Consider the following 11167-nt stretch of genomic DNA (forward strand, 5'->3'; position numbering starts at 1 on the left):
AAATATTAAAATTTAAACATCTTTAAAATAACGTTGATTATAATTAAAAACATTGCTTTAGACATTCTAATTTCATTTTTTCATATCTACAGATAAATAGGTGTTCCAAAGGAGATATGCAAAATATTTAATTGGAAACTTTTTGCATAATAGTTTAAAATTAGAAAAAAATTGAATTTTAACAGGGAAATAAACTATGGTAATAATTTACTCATTCACTTGTGGGGGAGAGGACAATTTACCTTCTTTTCCCTCTTAGTTCTGATGGCTGATCTAATAATCAAATTGACATAAGACAGATTAACAGGAGAAGATAACCAAATTCAATTATGTGTGTACACATGGGAGCTCCATAACAATACGAAATTTGAGGACAAGTCATTCACATGGAGATGGAAAAGCAAATGTTTGGTAAGAAAATGTTTGCTGGGTCCTCTTAACAATGGGACAGAGAGGACTTGGATCAAATGAGCCTTGCTAGGTTCCTCCCTGTCACACACTAGTTCACTTTAAACTATAGTTATCTATGGTGATAGCTCCCTTCCCGGAGCGGGTCCTCTAACTAAATTCTTTTAGGCATTTACCGGGGAGGGCAAAGATTCTTCCTGAGTCTTGTTTCTTAAAAATAACCAGCTTAAAATAATCAATATCCTAAAGAGAGGTAACTTGAGGTGGCAAACTACTCCCTCTCACACTAACCAAATATTGATTGCTTACTAGGTACTAGGCGTCATTCTGATCATTGAGAATAAATTGACGATTATCTTTGAGAACCAGAGGAAGATAATAGCATGAGGCAGGGGCTGACTAACCTTCCATGTAAAGGTTCCATTTACAGCTCAGACTCTCCCCTTTAATTCTTTTCTAGGTCTTTGATAGAATGATTTCAACCTGTTCTGTAAATCACATTCGACTCCCATATAATCACTACACGAACAAAAACTTGTTTATATACATATTTAGGTTTGCTCCAATTTGAAGATATAAAGACACAATAGAAAATTCTAAAATAGGAATGAGGAAAGCTGGAAAGGAGGGTTCCATGCCTATACCTGCTAGGCACGGCCACCTGGAGGAATGAGTTATGGTGTTACCGATACCAGGACCGGAAAGAACCCAAGCAGCTCTCAGAGAGTTAGGAGAGTCAGCTTTATTACGCAGGAGGGCTCAGCAGGATCTTTCCCAAAGACTGAGCCCCTCGCAAGGTTTTGAGCAGGTTTTTATGAGTTAGGGTCTTCCTTGAGTTGGGGAAGGGGTAGGTGTCGTCTGGTGATTGGTTCAGGGTGTGGCTTGGAGGGGGTTATGCGGAAGTGGGCTGGGGCTTAGGCTGGGGACTTCTCTCTGCTCGCGCCACCATTTTAGGCAGTTTCTCCATTAGTGGGAGACCAAATTGGTCTGTTAGAATTTATTTGGCGTGTTTGAGCTGCGGGAGGTCAGGTTAGAGCAGAGGGAGAAGATCATAACCTCCCCGAGCAAAGAGGGGTATGGGGTTTTATAGGAGGCGGTTCCCCCTGCAATGCTTCAGGGGGATTTTGTGACAAAGGGTTTCAGGGGATGACCAAGTCTCCCAGCTCCACACCCTGGCCCCAGCTTGCCTTCCAGACTGCCCAGGCCTGCCCAGGCCCACTGATCATAGGCCCCTAGAAGATTAAGCAAGACGGGATCAAGACAAGATGGCTTTTAAGATGAGATTTCCGCTCCTGGCCTAAATATGGCTTCACAATACCAAACATCAAGAAAAGCAGGAAGCAGATGTCCCAACTGCCTGGATGACTTACATGTCACAGAAATGTAAAGAAATTGGCTTCTTAAATATGCTCTTAAAGATTGGTGCCCTACTCCTTGAACAGCTTTTAATGAAGACAGGAAATTGCCAGATAATTGGTTAAGGAGAAATACTTCAATGGGCCAATTTCTTATTGCGTTTATATGTTAATGTCTAGTTAGGGCACAAGAGCCTGGTCCTGGCTGGCTCACAGCACCTCTGGAGCATCGATTCAATTATAAAAGAGATTGATAGCTCCGCCATGGCCAAAACCTTGGCAGGCTCTCAACTTAGACCATAGCATGCTAGTTTCAAAATGTGGGGAAGAGGCCAAGTGAGGGAACAACATAACAAGGAGTTAATAAATCTAAAGGATGACTTTCCTGATGCTTCTAAATAGTATGTGGCTGCTTCTAAGGCACTCTTTTTGATTTATCCAGAGCTATCTGAATGTAAGAAGTTTTGCTCTAAAAATTGGGGACCAGACGTGTTCTTCAGGAGAAATAAAAAGAGCCCCAACGTTATCCTTCTTCCAAATTAGTCACAATATTGGATATTTGTTTGCAGGGAGCCTTCCCATGACCAAGATGAGGAAGGTGGGGACATGCACTTGGGATCACACCGAAGGTAGAACGCTATCTCAGAACCAGGTTCCGCTAGGAGCTCTGTGGGCCCCCAGATTGCCCTGGCTGGGAGCAGGAAGAAGCAGTCTTCAGGGAAGCTCAGGAAGAGCCCTGAGCAGCAGGCCCTATTTAAAATTTTTCATGCAAGAAAATTACTGCCACTCCACTTGCCAGTGGGCTCCCACAGAGTCAGGGCCCCTAACAACTCAAAACTTGGGACCAACGGTCCCCACCAGACAGTCTCCACCCAGGAATCGAGTGCCTGCATAAGCAGCTCACTTATGTCTGAGGGTGAAACCGAGAACAGCCTGGCATTTAGGCACATTAACTTTTGTGATCCAACATCTCCTGGGAATTAGGAATTATTAATGCCATTTTGCAGGTAAGGAAACTGAGGTTCAGAGAGATTAATAACTTCTTTGAAGTCATATAGAAATGCTTTTTGAATCTAGACTTCAAAGTTTATCACGTCTCCTTCATCTCTTGGATTCCCTATAAAATTTTTTCTCAGCGGATGGAATGATTAGATGCACACCTCTCTCACCAACAGCGTCAGCTGTGAGGTAGAGCCTCAACATTCATTTTCATGGCGCTAACACTTCTGTGACTCTTGTTGGCCAAGCAGTAGTTAGAGACACATTTTGTTGATATATTAGGATCAAAGTCAACTTTTATTACTATGAAGTTTGCATCTTTGAGGGTCAGAGTTTTTGTTTTTATTTTTTTTAATTGTGGTAACATCTATAACATAAAATTTAGCATTTTAACCATTTAAAAAAAATAAATTTTATTGGGGGACAGTGTGTTTCTCCAGGGCCCATCAGCTCCAAGTAGTTGTCCTTCAATCTAGTTGTGGAGGACGCAGCTCAGCTTCAGCTCCAAATCCAGTCGCCGTTTTAATCTTTAGTTGCAGGGCGTGCAGCTCACCATCCCATGTGGGAATTGAACCGACAACCTTGTTGTTGAGAGCTTGTGCTCTAACCAACTGAGCCATCTAATAAATAGGCACCGCCAAGGCAGTCGCCCCGCTGTCTGGCTGCCTTAAGTAGAGGACCGACAAGGAGGCAGCGGGAGGCTTGGTCCCCACTGCTCTCCCTGCGCAGACGGGTTGGAGGCACACATGGTCTCGCTGCCGTTACTCTTGGACGCGCAGCGTGCAACACCAAAGGGGAGTGTGGGTGTGGGTGTACGGTTGGTTTTACAGGGCCACCCAGCTGGTCCTGGCTCAAAAGACACCCCAAATTTCTACTATTTCAACCACCACTACTACTCTAGTTTAAGATGTACCTTATTCCCGCCCCCCCCACACACAAAATTCAGGCTGCAAATTCAAAATAACTAAACCATTAAGATGCATTTTATTTGGGTTTTTGCTCTTTCAGTCTATAGAGGAAATAATGAGTATTAAAGATTTCCTAGACATTCTCCAAATTTTGAGTAACTCAAACATATTATGAATTTTTTTGGTTACCAAATTATATAATTTGGTATTTATATAATTATACAATTTATATAATTTATATAATTATATGATTTGGTATAATATGGTATTATATTATTTGGTTACCAAATATAAAAAACTTATAAATCAAAATGAAAGTTGAATTTTCCTAGGTTAATCATAATAAAATGATTGTGTACTTTAAAGATAAAAAAACCTCTTGCTCATTCTGTAGACTGACACAATAACTGTCAACGCACTGATTTTAGAAAAGAAAATTATTTGTCAACTGGTGACATTCATAATATACTTCATGGTGTTATCGGTTGAGTGGGCACTCGTCGGTGCGATGTCCAGGTTCTGGGCATCTTGAGCAAAGAATTGAACGAGACACAAAAATAAAGTGGAGAAAGAGTAGTTTATTAGAAGAGATAAATATACTCCCAAGAAATAGGAATGACCCGAGCAGCAGAGAATGGCTCAACGGCCCAAGGTGGCATTATTAGGAGAAAAAGTGCACTCCCAAGGGGCCCGAATAAGGCAAGGCTAAAGCTCAAGCTCCTGACTGGCGAGGACTTGGAGTTTTTATCCTTTTTTCTAGAATGGGCTGTTCCTTTCTAGGTGTGGGACCACTTGATTGACACCTGTGATTGACAAGAGGCTGTTACCTCATTTTTTTAATCTGTGCATGTTCCTTCCCAGAGTTCAGTGTTATGATACTAATGAACTTCCGGGCGTATGCATGATATTATAATGATGGTATAATAAGGCCCAGATGAAATGAAGGTCATTGTGGCCTTTATTGTGCAGGTGTGAGCAGCCGGTTTCGTCTAGTTGGGTATTTTGTACCCATTTGTTTCCTCATAGGGGGAGATAATTACAATGAAAAAGGAAAGCTTTGGGTGGAGAGGCAGGGTCTGTAGGTTGTGCAGGAATGCAGAGACCCAGTGCCTATCTCTAACTGCCTGCCTTGTTTTCTCCTTGAGAGATGTGATCCCCATAAAATCTCTATGGGAAGTTGAGGGACAGGAGGTCTTGTCTTCTGTATCTGCTTCGTGCTGGGCAGGGGCATGGAGCTGTCCCTACTTACTGCGGGATTCATGGAACTCTCACCCTATCTGATCTCAGATGAGAGGAAGAGGTCTCAAGATTTGCCTGGAAGACCACGTTGGCTTCTGTGGTTGGGACTGGTAATCTTGTTGGGGTATCATCTGTATCCTCAAGGCCCCTGAATGAGGAAAAATAGATTTTAATTAATAAATTTAAAAGTGTTGGCTTAAAGAGCAGAACTCAAAGCTATTAATGTGAGGTGGCTATGGGATGCAAAATCTGTCAGTTCTCTAGGTCCTGTGGCCAATTAACCAATTATTCAGGTGTCGTTAATTGTCCAGGAGTTAGGCCCTGAACTGGTAGGAGAGAACAGTAGGCTTCAATAATTACAATCAACAAGCATAAATGTTTCAGGGCAATTATCTAAAGCAGAGGGTAAGAGATTTCTATGATTCGGGTTAAAAACAATCTATTATTTATGTTTAAGAAACTAATGGCGTTAAAACACTAAAGAAAGAAAACTTAAAATTTCTGTAGTGAGAAGCCCTTTCATTTGGCCCGTATCAATGGGATGAATTAAAGTCCCTGGGTGTTTGTTAATAACCTAAGTTAACTCTTCTTACTTGAGGAAGCAGAGTTCATGATTATTTCACCAATGTTAGGCTACAATTATTATTTTTTGCTCGAAGCTCCTTTGCTTAAGATTATTTAATGTTGCTTGTTAATGGCCCATACTTAAAAATATAAACTAGAATTTTTCAAGTATTCTATGCTATCACAGATAAACTCACCACATAGAATATTACCTTCTCCCAGAAGTTACATGAGCTCAAATGGCTGAATTGTTCTCCCTCACTTGAGCTTGCCAGGTAACAGGTTAAAAAACTGAATATTTGTGTAGGCATGCAATTGGATTGGTCCATTTCAAGAAGCTTTGGAAATAGAGAGATTTTTTTTGACCTCTTGTGGAACTCTCATTAAAATGGCAAGAAATTAAAGAACTTTTAGAAGCTTTACTATTCTCAAGGAAGTATCCATAATAAAAAAAAGTGGAGGCTCTTTCATGGTCGGATGACCCAGAATCTTGAATACTTTAGCTTACCACTATGCTAAGCAAGTAGCACTGACCAAAGCAATTGCCCCCAGTGAGGGCTTATAAGTATGTGCTGGTTATTGTTTGCTTATTTTCAGGATGGATCAAGGAGATTTCTGATGGATAGCCAAGGTTCTAATGGTAAATTGCTTGACTTTTTCTGCACCTAAGGAATTCCAGGTAATTTCTTTGGTGATGCGAAGCACACATCTCACTGTGGTTGTTTCTGAAAAACAGCTCACAAGTGTTCTTTATTAAAGAAAACTTCACTGTCCCAAATTGATGTTGAGAAAAACTAGAAAGAAAAAAATGAACTCTAAAACTAAAATTGAGAATACTTTCCAAGACTCTTGAACTTCCATGGTCTGAGAATTGCTATTAACCATGATGACAATGAGATTAACTCCTGGGATTCATAGAGGATTCATTTAGGAATTTACTTCTGAACCTGTACTCTGCTGAAAGCTTAAAATTCTAGGTATTACAAAGGACTCATCCAGTTTTGTCATCAATAGGTATATGCAGTATCTCCCAAATGCCCACCTAATCAGCCTCTGCATGATTGGAAACCTGGAAAATTTGTCTTTTGAAAGAGACTAACCTTCCAAAAATCGGGAAACACAACCCTGAGCCTCGATGGGGAGGACTTCATTGGAAAAACTTAAAATGAAGATTTATTTTAAAAACTTTGATTTATTTTAAGTGTGTTTTTCCAGAACCCATCAGCTCCGAGTCAAGTAGTTGTTTCAATCTAGTTGTGGAGGGCATAGCTCACACTGGCCCATGCGGGGATCAAACTGAAAATCCAGGTGTTGCGAGCTTCGGGCTCTAACCCACTGAGTGAACTGAGCTGGCCACCCCTAAACTGAAGATTCTTAAGTATTCTCCAAGATTCTTAAGTAAACTAGAGATTCTTAAGTAAATAACCTTTGGAAGAAAACTAACAAACCAAGGTCTTCAGATCATGCCAATGATGACATACATGTCCCAGAGAGCTTCCACCCGAGACAATAAAACAAGGCAGGCTTTTTGATATCTCGCCCTCCTTTTTGTTTCATTCTGCTCTATTTATCATTGTACTTTGGTGCCCCCTAGAGGTCAACCAAAAGTTTTCATGATTCATATACCTACACATTTTATCCTAATTTCTTTGCCACCGAAGGAAAGGTGAAGCTCTCTTGTGTCTTTTTCTTGGACTATAGCTATTGTTCTAAATGTAAGTGATTAATGGATTTGTCATCCTCTACCTGATTTGACTAACAAAAATTTAATAGCTGTTCCTTTCAACACTTCAAAAGGTAGATTTTCTTCTACAGGTACATTCTGGAATATGAATTTTATTCACAGTATTAATCCTAACATTCAGTTCTATAAAAATTAGAAATGGATCCCAAATAACAAAACATTTATGCTGACTGATGAACCAAGCTTACAGAAATAGAAACAAATATAGAGGCTCTCTTTGCATTATTAATTTTTTATTTTTCATTATTAATCTTTTGCCTTGAGTGACTCCCTAGCCTCTGCTCAAGCCTCTTGGCTGGGTAAAAAAGTTGAAAAGAGTAAGAAGTTGTGGGGACAGAGCCCTAGAGAGCAGTTGCCAGGCTCTCGGCCTCATGTGGCAATGTGCAGGCTCAGGTAGTAAATGGCCATCAACTGTGATTGGATGGCCATCAGCTGTGGCTAGTTGGCCGTCAGCTGTAACCAGTGAGCCATTGGCCATGAATATAACTGCCATGGCTACGCTAGCAGAAAAATGGGGGCTAGCAAGAAGATGGTGGCTGACCCTGCAAGCGATGCAGTGAGGGTTGCGAACAGTGTGGCTCCTGCTTCCTGTTTCTCCAACCCAGCCTTCAGTGAGACGGTAGTGGTATGACTCCACTACCTATGGCTCTGTGCGTGTTCCTTTTTGGCCTCACCATGTCCTGCTTTCTTATGTGAGGAGCGGGAGCAGAGACCCTGCAGGCTGCCCTGCGACAAATGGCGCAGAGAAAAGGGTCCCCTGCGTGACAGAAGTACAAGTTGGTTGTTATGTAAATTACACCAATAAAGTCAATAATATTGTAATAATTCTGTATAGTGCCAGGTGAGTACTATTAGGTTGGTGCAAAAGTAATTGCTGTTTAAAAGGTTAAAAATAATTGCAAAAACCGCAATTATTTTTGCACCAACCTAATAGAAAAGTTGGAGGGATCACTTTGTAAATTATGTAAATATATAGCCACTATGCTATACACCTGAAACTAATATAAAACAATATTGTATGTCAACTGTAATTTAAAATAAAAAATCAGAAGAATAAAAAGATGGTACAAAATTTGTCTCTGACCCTAGCAGAACTCATGAGTGACACTACCTCTGCTCAGGAGGTCCAATAAACTAGTTTAAAAAGTTTCATGGCGGATATGGATGATTATATAGACTTTAGCCTCTTCTTGTCTAGCTAAGAACTTTGTTTTATACTGCTTGTAGGAGCTACTTAAAACACTATTGGTCAGGCAGAGTAGTCTGTGGTTAAATTAAAAGAAAAGACTAACTGGTTCTCTAGAACAGATTGAGATGGATTTAAGGACCTGATTTCATGGCCGCGTTTTGAAATCTACGCTCTTTCCTTTGCAGGGCATTAATAGCATTAGTAATCGCTTTGTTTCTAGTAATTACCTGTATTGTACAACACCAGTGATCCATTCATCTTGTCCAGTCTTAAATGCTACTGTGCATTCATTGTCTTTTTACATGTTGCAACATTTCATCTTGCTATAAAAGGCACACGAGAGACTAACTGTAATGCAGATGCCCACACTGTTCTCCAAATAACCTTGTGATCAATGGATTCTGATGTGGATCTGAACCCTGCAAATGAACGTCCTGAGAGCTGACTTTGTCTTTGGCTAAAAGGGAGATTGAAAAGTAAAAAGACGCTTCTCTTTCAGCAGCGCCAGGTGGCAAGATGGCAGCGCAAATTTCCAAGAAGTGGAAGTTTGTTGTTGATGCCATCTTCAAAGCCAAATGGAACAAGTTTCTCATGCGGGAGCTGGCCGAAGATAGCTACTCTGGAGTTGAGGTCCAACTTACACTGACCAGGACAGAAATCATTATTTTGGCCACCAGGACACAGAATGTTCTTGGTGAGAAGGGCCAAAGTTTCCGGGAATTGACTGCTGTGGTTCAGAAGAGGTTTGGCTTCCCTGAGGGCAGTGTAGAGCTGTATGCCGACCAGGTGGCCACGAGAAGTCTGTGTGCAATTGGCCAGGCAGAGTCTCTGCATTACAAACTCCTAGCAGGCCTTGGTGTGCTGCAGTTCATCATGGAGAGTGGGGCCACAGGCTGCGAGGTCGGGTGTCTGGGAAACTCCGAGAACAGAGGGCTAAATCCAGGATGTTTGTCGATGGTCTGATGACCCTGTTAACTATTTGTTGACACTGGCATGCGCTGTGTGCTGCTCAGGCAGGGTGCGCTGGGCATCAAAGTGAAGAGCATGCTTCCTTGGGACCCAAGGGGTAAGATCGGCCCTGAAAAGCCCTGCGTGACCATGTGAGCATTATGGAACCCAAAGATGAGATACCACCCATCACCCCCATCTCGGAACAGAAAGGTGGAAAGCCAGAGCTGCCTGCCATGCCCCAGCCAGTACCCATAGCTTAGCAGGGTCTCCTTGCAGCTGTATCTGGAGTCTGGATGTTGCTCTATAAAGACCTTTGATAAAATCTTTTTAAAAGAAAAAAAAAAGAAATAAAGAAAAGTGAAAAGAAAACAGACCTAGGAGCTTGCTGCTGGAAGCTGACTGGTAAACGCCAATGTTCCTTACTTTTCATAAACGTCTCTTGCAGGATAGTGATTGTGATGGAACAAGATGTAGAAAGACAGCTCTATAACTATGTTTGAAACCAGACAGTGACAATGACACTCTGCTATCAAGACCACACGAATCTCCCTGTCTCTTGGATAAAAATTCCTAAGATAACCACCTGATTTTTATAAAACTGGCCTGTTTCTCTAAATATTCCTTAGAATCACCCAGCCAAATCCTGTATTAGGCTCCCCACAACTCCTTCCTATGAAGAGGCTTTGTACTCCTGTGTTGTTTCTCTCTCGGTGCAGCACACTGAATAAACTCAGCTTTGGCCAGCTCCTCATGCGTAGTCACTGGTTGGCTGGCAGTAACTGCTATTGTCTGAATGCTTGTGTGCCCCCCCAGTTCACATGTTGGTGATGGTACTAGGTGGTGGGAAGGCTCCTCCTCATGAATGGGATTAATGTCCATGTAAGAGGCCCCTGAGAGCTTGCTTGCCCCTTCAGCGATGTGAGGACACATCGAAAAGTAGGCTGTCTGTGAACCAGGAAGCTCTTTGCACACACCAAATCTGTTGGTGCCATGATCTTGGACTTTCTATTCTCCAGAACTGTGAGAAATAAATACTTGTCCGCAGGCCACGCAGTGTGTGGCATTTTGTTATAGCAATGTGAACAGACAAAAACAGTTCTTATCTAAATCTAGGGAGGCCATTTTAGGACCTTCTTGCTCTACTTTCCATCCTTCAAACCCTACCCTCGTTCATGCCCAGTAGATCTGCTCATATATATATATATATATATATATATATTTATTTTTTTTTTTATATATATATATATATTTTTCTGGAATATCCTTTCCACCTTTTCTTACTTGCTTCTGTTAATCTTTTTCATTTTATTTTCTTTTTTTCTTTTTATTGGGGAATATTGGGGAACAGTGTGTTTCTCCAGGGCCCATCAGGTCCAAGTTGTCCTTCAATCCAAGTCGTTGCCCTTCAACCTAGTTGTGGAGAGCGCAGCTCAGCTCCAAGTCCAGTTGCCGTTTTCAATCTTTAGTTGCAGGGGGCGCAGCCCACCATCCCATGTGGGAATTGAACTGGCAGCCTTGTTGTTGAGAACTCATGCGCTAATCAACTGAGCCGTCTGGCCGCCCCTCCAGAAGCTCAGCTACAGCTCCTTGTCTTCAATCTAGTGGTGGAGGGCGCAGCTCACTGGCCCATGTGGGAATCGAACCGGCAACCCTGTTGTTCAGAGCTCACACTCTAACCAACTGAGCCATCCCGCCGCCCCTGCTCCCAAATCTTTTGAAATTATAGTGAAGATAATTTTGAATTTCTGGGCATCAAGGAGGCAAGCACTAATCAGGTAATCCAATTTGACATGAAAGAATTAAGCTTGAA

The 11167-nt window shown here is 41.7% G+C and overlaps 1 pseudogene; it reads left to right on the forward strand.

Moving 5' to 3' along the window:
• Positions 1-8651: 8651 nt before the first annotated feature.
• LOC109456821 (small ribosomal subunit protein uS3 pseudogene) lies at positions 8652-9617 on the forward strand (annotated as a pseudogene).
• Positions 9618-11167: the final 1550 nt, after the last annotated feature.

The sequence above is a fragment of the Rhinolophus sinicus genome, chromosome 2, assembly GCF_057876585.1.
Source record: "Rhinolophus sinicus isolate RSI-liver-muscle chromosome 2, RSI-T2T, whole genome shotgun sequence".
NCBI classification, from domain to species: domain Eukaryota; kingdom Metazoa; phylum Chordata; class Mammalia; order Chiroptera; family Rhinolophidae; genus Rhinolophus; species Rhinolophus sinicus.